The 14,012-nt window shown below is 37.8% G+C and overlaps 1 protein-coding gene across 1 annotated transcript in view; it reads right to left on the bottom strand.

The window, feature by feature from the left end:
* Window positions 1-14,012, bottom strand: part of LOC145716511 (uncharacterized) — a 128,347-nt gene that overhangs the window by 104,342 nt on the left and 9,993 nt on the right. Inside the window, exon 2 of the mRNA XM_081800247.1 lies at window positions 11,132-11,202. The gene's annotated coding sequence lies outside the window, so the exon portion shown is untranslated. The remainder of the gene's footprint in view (window positions 1-11,131; window positions 11,203-14,012) is intronic.

Raw genomic sequence — 14,012 nt, 5'->3', positions numbered from 1 at the left:
CCTTTTCTTCATTTAAATTCTCCCTCCCTCTCCCTCTTCTCTCAAATAAATAAATAAAATCTTAAAAAAAAATTCTTTCAATTCTTCCCCTAACTTCCCTGAGAAGACTTAGGTGCTGCTCCCTTTTCCCTTACAATAGACTGTACCTATTTCTCTTCTTGTTCTTCTTTTTTTTTTAAGTAGGCTCCACACCCAGTGGGGCTTGAACTCACCACCCCAAGATCGAGACCTGAACTGAGGTCAAGAGTCAGATGTTTAACTGACTGAGCCACCCAGGCACCCCTAAGCTGTACCTATTTCTATTATAACATTCATTATATAGAACTTCAGGCCTGTTTTGTAATCATGATGGTATAGACATATCAATTCCTTCCTTTCTTTCTTTTCTCTCTCTCTCTTTTTTTTTTTGTTCATGTTTGCCTAGTGTAGCTTTTCACTACTTTTTTCTTTCAAACTTTCTAGGTTCTTTTATTTAAGGTGTGTCCTAAATAATGGGTTTCTAATGGATTTTTAGACAGAAAGTCTGATAATCTTTTTTAACTGTAGAATTTGGTCAAAAGTCTTCATTTTGCCCATATTCCTGGAAGATAATTTTGCTGGGTATACTTTGTATATCAATAGTTATTTTTACTCATTGTTTTTAAGACAATATCCTACTGTATTCTGGCCTCCACTGCTGCTTATAAGAAGCCACTTGTCTGTGTAAAGTATTTTTTTTTAAAGATTTTATTTATTTATTCATGAGACACAGAGAGACAGAGAGAGAGAGAAAGAGAGAGAGAGAGGCAGGCTCCCCACGGAGCAGGGAGCCCAATGCGGGACTCGATTCCAGGACCCTGGGATCATGACCTGAGCTGAAGGCAGACGCTTAACCAACTGAGCCACCCAGGCACCCAAGTATTTTCTTTTTAGGTGATCTGTCTTCTCTAATGGGCTGCCTTTACATCAGCGGTTCCTATTCCTTAGTATTCTGCAGTTTCACTTTTCTAAGTATGGCTTTCTTTTTCTTCATCCTGCTTAAGATTTTTTGAACTTACTGAACCCGATGATTGTTAATTTTCATCAGTTCTGGAAAATTCTCAGCCATTATCTCTCAAAAAACTGCCTTTACTTTGCTCTATCTTCTGTTCTAGAACAAATTTAGCCTCCATGTCACTTCTTTTTTGTGATTTCAGTGTTCTTGATAAGAACATAACATAGTTGCCGAGTAACAAAACTGAAGCCAGGCTCTCTGGCTTGAATATAATGGCTCTCTTATTAGGTATGTAAATTTGTGCAAGTTACTTAACCTTCCTATGCCTCAGTTTCCTCATCTCTAAAACAGGGAAGTAATAGTATCTGCTTTATGGGATTATTGTAAGGATTACAAGAGAAATGATATGTAAAGTGCTAAGAAAGGTATACAGTGTGTTTGCTCTTAATATTATTCTTTCTGTGCTGCATTATGAGGAATTTTTTCATATCTATTATACAGTTCACCAATTTTTATTTTCTGTGTCTAATATGTCCTTTGAGATGCTGGTTCTATTGGCATATTTTTCATTTTCAAAAGTACAATTTTGGTTATTTTTCAAATTGCCTGGTCAATCTTTTTAATCATTTACTTTTAGTATATTCTTTTTTTCTTTATATTTTTATATTTGCATTGACAGTTGCTTCTGCCAGGTACCTTCTGTAAGACACCACGTAAACCTAGGCCACTTTGAAAATTGCTTATACTGGCTTCTCGTCAATGTGTTGGGAAAACATGTTGAGGGAAGGGATAGAGCGAGTTCTCCGACTTGAAAAAGCTGATTTGAAATAACTAAGAAATGAGGGTCTGACAAAAAAGAAACCAAAGCCTGAGGTTGGGAATTCAATTTGAGATTGAGACAGTGGCTTTTAATCTTTGGATGCCGATTGGAAATATTTGGAGAGCATTTTAAAAATATGGATGCCTAGGCCCCTCTCCAGAGTGGGAGCCATGCATCAATGTTTTCAAAAGCTTCCCAGGCAATTCTATTGTGTAGCTGGCATCAACAAGAGTACCATGAAACAAAACCTGAAATCACTCTAGGTGTTCCAAACAGGGAAGGACTGGATGTAGAGGATCAGATGCTGCAACACCATTGGGAGGGCTGAGAGAGAAAAGATTAGGGGCAGCTGCTGCATTTTTTTTTTTTTCCTGAAAACTTCAGGAAATATATAGCATAGGAATAGGCATCTCAGAAAACTGCCATTGAAAACTACAGCTGCTTATGCTCCAAGGAGGGTGATTCAGTGGGAGCCTGAGACCCTCCTCCAGAATGGCTTTTCTGCTCTCTCCAGAAGCCCTTGGGCCTATGTGCTGTTTACAAAGGAAAGGTGATGGCTTCTCTTTAGTTTCACTTTCAAATTGTCACAGGGAAACCCCTTATTACTAGTAGCATCTAACTCTAAACTCTGGCCAGGAAGTCTAGGGGATACAAAGAAGGGGGTAAATGGTGCAAATTTGTCAACAGATTGAGAATCACTGGACTAGAAAAGGTAAACTTCCAAAACTTAGAGCACAGGGGCTCAGGCCTATCAGTGACTCTGAACATGAAAATGCTTCTTAAAGCATTTATCCAGATTTAAGAAGGCTTGAGGTTAAACTCTCCCAGTGGAGACAATTTTTCTTGATCCTCCAGATTCCTGTAGGTACCAAGAGGAAGTAGGAATATCTTTGTCCTCCTACAGTGCCCTAACTTTTCTGGCAGGGCTGAAGAATTCACAAATGAAGGCCAAAGAAGAATCTAAGTCAATGAATTAAAGGCAACACTTCGAATCTGATATTCAAATGGAAGGTTTAATGATGCATACCATGAAAATGCAACTATGTAAAAAAAAGAAAAGAAAAGAAAATGCATCTGATACCAAAGCTCATATTCTTTGTTCTTCATGCCATTGCCATTTTAAAAGCAAGTGATGGTTTGGATTGTGTAGGGTTCTTTTTAAAATTTTTCACATGAATCATAATGATTGACCATAAACTCTTGCAAAAAAACTGGGCATGGATGAAGGAAAATAAGAGATGCCCCTTCTCGTGTTGGTGACTCTTCTCCTCTTCCCTCTTTCTGAGAGCAACCACCCACCTGGTGTGTTCCCTACTTCTCTCTCACTCCCACGGTCTCTTCCCCTTCCTCTTTCTCCCCCGTGCTTCCCCAAGCTTCTTCTCTTTTTCTTCCCTTTATCTCCTTCCTGTTAAAGTATCTGGCAGTGGAGGCAGCAGAAATATGGTTAGATATGTGTGGGGTTTTTCAGGGGTGGGGTAAGCTCAGACTCTGTGCCCAGGGCAAAAATGTCACCCTAGAAGCAGACAGGCGAAAAAAAAAAAAAAAAGCAGACAGGTGCACTCTGAACCTCCCAGATCTTCTTCTGTCATAATAAGATTGGATGTTTACTGCTTGCCAAGATGATCATACTAAGTGTGTTTAAATATAGTCCTTAGAACCATGATTTGCACATATTTAGTACCTTGGTGTAGTATCATTCCTAAATTTTCACAACAAACTTGCAAAGCAGATAATCTTATCATTCCTATTTTATAGATGAGGAAATAAAAGCTTAGAGGAATAAAGTAACTTGGTCAGTTTCAAATAGCTAATATCCAGATCAAGTGGTATATGTCCCACCAATTCTGAGTTTTCCTGATTATACAAGATTATTCCTCCAGTTGTGACATTATACTTAAGAAGGACACTGATTAACCAGAGTGTCCAAGTAGTTTGGCCATATGAGGAAGTAAACCATACCATCTTTACCACCCTCATTGATGATGAACATTTATAGAGTGCCATCTCTATACCAAATCCTGTTGATGGGTTTTATGTAGATTATCTGCATGCAAGTAAAACAGTACAACTTTATGAAATATGCAACATTATAATAATCCAATTTACAGATGAGGAAAACTCAGTACTTGCCCAAGACAGCCCAGCTAGTAAATGATAAAGGCAGGACTCCAGTACCAAAGCTTATAATTCTACACTATGCTGGTAACCTTACTTACTTGCCTGAAGTAAGTACAGAAGGGTACAGAAGTTGACAGAAAAAAGACAGGAATATTCAGTCTGGATGTGAAAGAAATTTCCTAAATTGAAAAGGACGTTGGAGTGTGTATGACCTCTTAGATAATATGTAACCTCTAAGATGCTTTGGATCTGGGAGTTAGCTTTTTTAAACCATCAGAGCAGCCCAACAGGTTTAAGGATGTAATTTTCTAAGTGGCCTTAGTGAAGCATGATGAGGAAAAATGGTTGAATCTGAATCTAGTCTCTGATCCTGTCAGAATTAAAGGCTTATAAAGATTTTTTTATAGAGTATCTCATTTGTAATCCAAATCACCTTGAGATGGAGTTCTTACTAAACCTATATTTTTTAACTGAGCCAAGGAAAACTACATTAAATGCACAAGTGATAAGCACCGATCCTGAGTGTATCTATGGCTGTTTTGTTTCTGTCATCAAAGTCATTAACATCAGGCAATTAAGAAGTATAGGGCAATTTTGCATGGTGAAGAAATATTAAAACTAGTGTTTAAAAATTTTTATGATTATGAAACTAGTATTCTTATTATTACAAAAACTTTCACAAAAACCACTGAAAAAGTATACAGAAAGAAATTAAAATCATTCATAATCCAACTGCCCAAACCAACTACTCTTAAATATTTGATATAGTCATTTTCAGTGAATACATATTTTCAGATTATGTAGAGATCACTGTATAAACAGTCTTGTCTTCTTTATCACATGAATTTTTTATTTTATTTAAGCATCATTTCAGAGGTTTAATACATCATATGCGTGCAGCATAATTAACTTACAGTTAACAGCCTCTTTGTGTCTAGTCTGTACATTTTGTACTTATTGCTGGTATTGCTCTGAATAATTCCTAGAAGAGGGATTACTGCCTCAAAGAGCATGATTACTACTTGTGACCTAGCCATCGATTGCCAAATTGACTTCTGGAAATGTGGGGCTAATTTCAACTCTAATGAACAGTGGTACCTTACCTTTGCCATCATGACTGATGACTGTCATGATGTTTCACTTCACTAATTTTATAGATGAAAAAGATCTTACCATTTTAATTTTCACTTATTTGAAAACCATTGATGGCAGGTCACTTTACCTTGTCAACACAATTCATTAAGGGCACAGATAAAAGAAGTATCTCTAAAGGGCAGTCTTAAACTAGATGTTTCTACTAACGTCAATGGTAAAGATCAGATCACCACAAGTAACTCCCAATGGGTGTGGAAAATACCTAAGGGCTAAGGGTGAGGGAGGCCTAGGGATTGAATGTGAGAGCAGGGAGCACAGCAGCAGGGACTCAAATGCATCAGTTGTTTGTCAACTGGCCTTTCTTTCTTCTACTTGAGGTATTTCTTATTGAGTGAACATGTTGAGTGCCTGTTGTGTGCGTGAACATTCGCTCACCACTTGTTTCACAGCATGGATTCTCTGTTCACAAAGCATTCTCTGCTGAGGGTAAAACAAGGATGGGTTCCAAGTACAGAAAGTGAGGGCACTTGGTGATCGGGAGGGACCCCCAATGGCAAGGTTTCCTTTGAAGGCATTGAATTTAACCACATTCACTCTTCATAATAGAAAATGGAAGTATATCCATCTTTCATTGTTTGTCTTGGGTGGGGGGAATGTTTTCTGCCGTTACTCTTTTTTTTTCAGATTACCAATTAAAAATGCCCTTATAGAAAAATTGCAATACACAGCACAGCAGGGAGCAATGAACCCCCATGTACCCTTTACCCAGCTACCAACTTGACTCACAGCTGCTCTGGTTTGATTTCTTCCTCTCCCCAACCCAACCCCTACAACTCTATCATTTTGAAGAAAACCCCAGATGTTATATCCATACTTTGATATGTATCTCTAAAAGGTAAGGACTCCTTTCTTAAAAAATAACAATAATACTATTATCTTGCCCCAAATAATTCCTCAGTATTATCAAATAGTCAGTTATTGTTCAAATTTTCCTGATCACCTCATACTGTTTTCAGTTGGTTTCTTGAGTTGGGTTCCAAACAGGGCCTCTACATTGCCTTTGTTGATTTGTTTATTACATCTTTTAAAACCTAGAAATCTTTCCTCTCCCTCATTTTTCTCCAACAGGCAGCTCTGGCTCCTTCTAGGGGGAAATTATATATAAAGTCCACGGTGTTATAGGCAACTAATGAATCATTGAACACTCCATCAAAAACTAATGATGTACTACTATACAGTGGCTAACTGAACATAATGATCATAATAAATAAATAAATAAATAAATAAATAAATAAATAAATAAATAAATAAATCCCACAATGTGGGTGCCAGGGATGTTTATTGTTATTGTGATGGTCATTATTTCTGGACAGAGCTAGGATGTTGTTTTGCTTACACATTTTAATTGCTGTTTACCTATGTATATAGCAGGATGATTTTTTTCCTCCTGAGTTTCAGAATTCCATACCTGCTTAATCAAATAGTCCATGTGTTTATTGTAACTACTGGTGTCCTAGTTTCTTTAGGGTGAGAGGGGGGATGGCTTACCACATGATCTGGCTCTCAAAATCTTCCTTTATACTCTGTCAGTCATGAATCAAAATGGAAAAAAAAAAAAAAAAGAAGGGAGAGAGACTGATCCTAGAAGAGCTCCAAAGGCTCTAGTGACATCATCCAAGTTGACCTCTTTATTTTGTGAACAGATACCCCAAGGACAGAGAGGTGACTTGCTCAGGGTGAATTAAGTCAGTAGTTCTCAAATATTAATATGGTCAAGAACCCTCTGGAGAACTTGTTTAAAAATTGATCATTGAGGCTCAGTCCAGAGATTCTGATTCAGTTGGTCTAGGTGGGTCCCTGGTAAAGTCAATGCTGCCAGTGCATGGACTAACCTTGAGTGGCACCGATCTAGAGGTTTCCTGATAAATGGTGAAAGTGAGCATCTTCTTGGCTACAGCTCTGTTAAAAGCACAGATGAACTCACTTTGAGCTACCTGGAAAAGCACTGTGAGCGCATGCTTCAAAAATCAAGTCATGGGGTCCCAAGCAGGTGAATTGTGAGTTGGCTAGGTAGTTTACCTCCCTCAGTCTACTTGGTGTCTTCAAATTTTCATGACAGATTAATTCCTCTAGGTTAATCCCTCCTTTAAAAATCAGATTCTTAAAAAAAAAATTCTACCTCTGCTGGCAAATTAAGCCATTGATTTCAATTTAAGCCTGTTTCAAACACCACCAGGAAATCTTATGTGAGTCTCCTGTTGTAGGAAATCTCTGAAATCTCACAACTTCTGCCTGTATCCCTTTCTATGCCCAAATACTTTCTGCAGGATATGTTTAGACATTCTTGAATAAGGAGTGATTTAGCAAACTAGGTATCCTAGAGATGCAAATTCCCAACTCCAGATAAAAGATATAGGATTTACCTGAGTAATAGCCTCAAGGTTTGATTAAATGCAGCCAGAAGTGTCAGAGGTTTGGAAATCTCAGCCGTCTGAGACGACAGATACTCCAAAGTCCAGATAAATACCTTCACTTCATAACCACTCAGCAATCTCGGAATAACTACCTTATGTTATAATAAGGTCCCCTTATTCAAGTTTCTAGAGGCTTTGTGTCACAAGTTTCTACAGGCTTTGGGACATAAGAGGAGAGGAGTAACTGAGTTCCTGCCTATAGTCTCCCCTTGATACCAGTGACTTATCTACCTCCATATTTCCTAGGCTTGTGTTAATAGGTGCAGGTGCTATGGTATGGAGGAGAAGGACCCAAGGATAAGTACTGGTGGTTAAGAGACTCAGATTACTCACATGTTTACCTGTGGGGAGTGGGGAAGATAGGTACTAAAGAGCATGGAAGAAACAAAAACAAAAAGGGTAATAGAGTGATCAATTTTGCATACTTGATACTACTTTTGTTTGGACTATAAAAACTACACTGCTGTTCACTCTTCAGACCACCTTTCTCTCCTTCTCTAGATAATGTATCAGTCATAAATCAAAGGATTTTTTTTTAAGCATATCTGATACCTGAAAGATGGCAAACAGTGGTTGTCCTTCTGATGGCAATGAATAAGCAGATAGGGATAATACCCTAAAAAACAAGAGGCCTCTTAAGAATAATGTATTCAGTTAGCTACTGCCAGCAAAATGCTGTGTAATAAGTCATAGCTTATCACCCAAGACTCAATAGCATAAAAAAGCAATTGTTTATCTTTATGGACCTATGTGTTGTCTGAGAGTCAGCCAGCTGGTCTAGGCTTAGTGGGGTGGCTCTGCAGATCTCAGTTCAGCTTGCTCCTTCATCTGGTGCCTGCTGACAGAAGCTGGGCTCTATTGGATGGTTAATTTCCACTCCATGTGTCTTTCTTCCTCCTCCTGGGACGAGGGGCGAGCCCAGCACGCTCTTTTCCTGGTAATGGCAGAGGCACAGGGAATATGTAGAAATACTGCCTCTTAAGGTCTAAGCTCAAAACTGGCATGCTGTCTCTTTAACCTTACCCTATTTGCCAAAACAGTCACCTGGCCAAACATAAAGTCAAGGGGGTTGGAAATATAAGCTGTTCCTGCAGTGGGAAGGATTACAAAGTCACATGTCGGAGGGTGTGCACATGGGATAGGAGAGCAAAGAATTGGGCACAAATACATAGTGTGTGTTATCAATTAAATTAAATATTATTACAGATAAGAAAATTCAGATAAAATACCATTAGATTCTGATGCTAATCTATAATGCTTTCTTATGGGTAAGCTGTTAAAAAAATACTTCAGCCAATGTATCCAAGGGGTATCTCTTGTTTAGATTTCTCTTCCTTTTTTGCTGTTTAGATTCTTTAAAGTCTTTTTGTTTTCCACAAGGTGCCAATGTTACACTTGTCTGTATAGAGCCTTATTAGTTAGTGAAAGATCCCAACTCTATAGCTTCAACTGCTCCATCACTCTAAGTATATGTCATCTTCAATACATGCTGTCTTGCTGCTAAATAACCTCCAATTCATGGCTCAAAGTACCCATTAGTTATATATTTACATGACTGAAACTTTATTTCTCTACTTGAATATCCTGTGTAATTTCAGAGACCATTTATTAACAAGTTCCTAACGCAAGACTCTATACAGGACCCTTTATATCTCTTTGTCTCACTAAGCAATTCTGCAATGTTGATAGTATAATTTCCATTATACAAATGGGGGAAGTGAACCCAGGCAGATTAGATAAATTGCTTAAGGATCAAATTGGTAATAGTATCAGAATTCAAATATGGTTGTATTCAGCTGCAAAGCCAATGGTTTTCCTATTATTTTCTGCATGATTTTTGTTTCATTCCCCCTACCCACGACCCACCACCTACCCCCAGACCTGAGTTTCTAGATTTTCCTCTGAGATACAGTGAGGGGTAGGTTTTATGCCAGTTGTTTTGGTGGCAAATGTTGGTCGGGACCCTTTCTATTCTCTTGAGAGCCCACAGGTGTGGCAGGGCATGTATTATTATCCTCTATAAAGCTGAGAGGGCTAATACTTTGAACTAAAGAGATTTATATAGTTAATAAGTGGCAGAGCCAGGACCTAGACTCAGACTATTTTTCTCTTACATCATTTAAATTACTACATTTAATCACAGTAATTGGAAGAATGACAGTGTGCATTTTTGGTAATAGAACTAGCCAGTTAACTTGACTCCAAAGGACTGTATTTTCCTTTAAGACTCTAGAAGAATTTGGGAATAATAATAGAGTGAGTATTCCTTGCATTACAATAAAATAATTAAATATATCTTGTTAGAAGAGAGTTACTATGCAGTCTTATAGTCGACTAGGTTCTAGAGTGTTAGATTTATAACAGGATTCTTCAATAACCTGGAACTCTTGGTAACTGATTGCTGGTTACATAACTTCTTTAACAATTCAAGTTATAGAATAATCCAAAAAGAAGCCAAACAACCTTAAATAAATAAATAATAAATAAATAAATAATAAATAAGTAAATCAATTTCCAATGAACATTTTTTAATGTACAGATCTAGTGCAAGGAATCAAGAATTGACTTTTCTTTGTGTTTTGATCTGCCATTTTTGTAGCAAGCGCTGTTGCACCATGGTTTGTTGCACTGATATGTAGAAACAGGATGTAAGCTGTTACTTTATTTGCAATGGCTTGCCATTGATCTCTGTCTCAAGCATTAGAGGAGTTTTGCAAAACTCAATGAGTCCTGATTTTGGTTAGTTTTACCCTCAATAAAGCTGGAAGATGAAGTTTCTTTCCTGAGCATTATTTATCTTATCCTGAGTTCTTCAAAACATGTTATTACAAGAATTTTTCATTATTGATATATTTCAATTTTTTGAGTTTTTTTTTTTTTTTAAAAGACTTCTAGATGGGGAGGGAAAGAATGAGAAATTGAGATTTATGGAGTAGCTACACAGTGTCTAGCCCCATGCTGGGTGCTTTACATAATTTATCTCTTTATTGGTCCCATATTACAGATGAGGAAATAATGGCATTTTTATTAATGCAAACTGAAGAGAACTCTAACTTTTGTGTTGTTGTTATCAAACATTGGTGCGTTCAAAATTTGGGCTATTTCCTCCTGTTCTCTTTGCTATTAGAACATATTTCCTATACTAGATACCTAAACTCGTCTGTTGCCAAGCAGCATCAACATCATAAACTTATTATATGTTGACTGCAGCACTTCTAAGTCTCAAATATACACACTCCACTCTCTAAAACAAGAGAATTTGCCTTTTCCCAGCATTCCCAGAAAGAGTCCAGAAATTCTTGGGGCTCCTTGGTGGCTCAGGTGGTTAAGCAACCGACTCTTAATTTCAGCTCAGGTCATGATCTCAGGGTCGTGGGATCAAGCCCCGTGTCTGGCTCTGTTCTCAGCTAGGAGTCTGCTTCTCTCCCTCTCCCTTTGCCCCTCCATGCTCTCTCTCAAATAAATAAAACTTAAAAAAAAAAAAAAGTTAAAAAAAAAGTAAATCTTTAAACAAACAAAAAAAGTAAATAAAAAAAGAGAAGGGGTCCTGAAATTCTTTCCAACTGGACCATCTTGAGTCACATATCCATCTTGAACCAATAATTGTGATTAGGGTGTGAATTAGGGAATAAAATGTTCTGCTCAGTTTACCTTAGCCTAAGATTAGTGTCCCATCTTTGGAGTTGAGACATGGAGTCAACTTCTTCAAAATGACATAGATCCTGAAATGGAAATGATAGGTTTTGAGGAAGGCAGAACTGGAGTCCTAGGAGGCAGGCAAACACAACCATCCACAACATTATTCATTCTTTCAATGAACCATGTAGACAACAAACTGTCTTCCTAAGAACTGTGGGGAAAACTAAAAAAAAAAAAAAAAAATTAAACATAGTTCCTTCCCTAGGTGTCTATATATTTATTATGGAGAGGGAGGAGCTAAATTAATAACTATAATAAAACTTGAAATGATATGAAACAAAAGTGGTACAACTATTGAGGTGGGAAAGATAATTACTTTTCTGGAGGAATAATAGAAAATTCTTGAAAGAGCTGAAAGATGACTTAGAACATAAAGGACTAGTTAGAAATTTTCTTGGCCATGTGTGATATGTTGCTGGGAGAAATCAGGACACAGGAAAAAAAAATAAGCTTTTTTTAGGGAATAGGATGGACAGAAAGATAGAGTAAGTAATAGCCAGGGCTTTAGTAGAAACGTAGCACCCTGAAGAAAAAATATTACCCTATTTCACTGTTTTATTTGGGATTAATTTCTTAATAAAGATGGTAAAAAAAATAAGCATGTGGATGAAAGTATAATTTCTTGTTGGTTGAAAGTGGTAAATTCTGTATTCTTTAGTGAGTTAGTTCTGTTGCTCAGGAAGCCAGTGTACTGCAAATTATATTTCTTTGTTTAAATGCTTCCCTTCTTAAGAATTTTTTTCTTTTCTTTTCTTTTTCTTTCCTCTTTTTTTTTTTTTAGAGAGAGAGAGCAAGTGAGTGAGCATGGGCAGGGGGTGGAGAGGGGCAGAGGGAGAAGGAGAGAGAGAATCTTAAGCAGACTCCATGTCCAGTGCAGAGCCCGAAGTAGGGCTCTATCTCACAGCCCTGATATCATACCTGAGCCAAAATCAAGAGCTGTACGCTTGACCGATTGAACCACCCAGGCGCCCCAAGAACTTCTATTTCTGAATAAAGTTTCGACTTTACTTATTTGCTTGTATCTCATGTGTTATAAAAGAGGGTGTAAAGTAGCTGAACTCAAGCTTTGTATCCAAACATTAAAGTGAAGGTTTTCCCTTATAGACTGGAGATCAATAATGTGCTTCCCACGGGGCCAAGGGTGTTATGAACATTTATTAGAAGGTAGATATGTGGAAGGTTCCCTAGCCAGTGAGCCTCAATTTTCCATGATGGGTGTGATTAAAAGGGAACAAGGACATGTCCAAACCATGGGGGTGTCTGATTATAGAGGGGCCTTCCTAATTATGTGTCTGATTATGGTTAACATTTACATCATTTTTAAAACACATAAATAACCCTCAGCAGGGAATGTGGCCAGAAAATGCAGATTGAGGCCTTGTGAGAATGAGAAGCTGCTTTCAAATCTACGAAAGAGAAAAAGCTATGCATCTTTCCTCTAGTCTAGAGCATATGGTCTAAAATAGAACCAATAAAAAGAGAAATACAAATATACCTCTGTCACCTTCCTTCCCCCCAAATTAAGTAGATTGAGGACATCTCTGAACAACCAGGCTTAGATAATTAAATTCTATACAGAGGTTGTATATTTGCTGATCGATGTGTTCAGGCTGTAATGAAGAATGTGCTGTTCATTAAACAAACCTTTCGAACTTTGGTGTCTGTCTTTTGTGGCTCATGTTATTCCATCCCCGGACATTTCCTGTTTTCTCCTCTCCCCTACTCTGTCTACCAAATCCTTTCTATGCTTCAATTCCACTTCCAAAAGCAGCCTCTCCTGTGAAGCCTTTCTGGGTTTCTCCTTCTCCCAGTTAGGCTTTTTTTCCCACTACTCTGCTCTCCTCGCATTCTACCTTCGTGTTTTCTACTACAGGTATCTGCCTCCTTCAGTAGATGATAAGCTGCTTGAGGGCAGGACGGTGTCTTCTCTTGTTTGTGCCCATCATTCACTACTATATAATCTTCACACATCTCTTGAGAAAACATATACATCTTAAATAAAATTGTTTAAAGGTAACATACCAGGAAAATAGGTCTCTGCTCTCATAGCTTTGCAAAGTATTGCTTCTTCTCTTTGGGATGAAATTGATCAATTACATTGAAAGTTGCCATCATTAAAAGGTTTATACCTAGGGGCTCCTGGGTGGCTCAGTTGGTTAAGCGACTGCCTTCGGCTCAGGTCATGATCCTGGAGTCCCGGGATCGAGTCCCACTTTGGGCTCCCTGCTCAGCAGGGAGTCTGCTTCTCCCTCTGACCCTCCTCCCTCTCATGCTCTCTGTCTCTCATTCTCTCTCTTGCAAATAAATAAAATCTTAAAAAAAAAAAAAGGTTTATACCTAGTAAGGGAGATGAGAAGTCTTAAATTCAACAAGTACTCAACAAAATATTTCATGTTTACTATGAACCTACCATCATACTATAGTAATGGACCAATAGTCATGGTCACTGCCCTCATGGGAGATTCTTGTCTAGTGAGGAAAATGGTCAGTCAATGTACAAAATAACAGGCATTTATAGTTAGACATTGTATTAAATGTTATGAAGAAAGGGAATGGTGATTCAGGATAAAACAGAAGCTTTAGAGAAAATGAGGTTAGAAAGTCATTTCTGCTGATGAGCCTTGATTTGAAGTAAATGTAATGATGACATGCATTCATGGAATTTCTTGAAAAAGCTTCTCATAGGCAAAGGAAACATGACATTTACCCTAAAGAAGAATGAGAGGAACTGATATGAGATACCTCATCCACATAAGTGTGGGTTCTTCTGAGATAACAAGGGTGATAGAGAATATGAAAATATTTCAAGGATTTTAAATTTCACATGCCCACC

The sequence above is a fragment of the Leptonychotes weddellii genome, chromosome 12, assembly GCF_054177405.1.
Source record: "Leptonychotes weddellii isolate Sample4059 chromosome 12, ASM5417740v2, whole genome shotgun sequence".
In the NCBI taxonomy this organism is placed as follows: domain Eukaryota; kingdom Metazoa; phylum Chordata; class Mammalia; order Carnivora; family Phocidae; genus Leptonychotes; species Leptonychotes weddellii.
The sequence above is the reverse complement of the archived record's forward strand: the minus strand, read 5'-3'. Positions and strand labels throughout refer to the sequence as shown.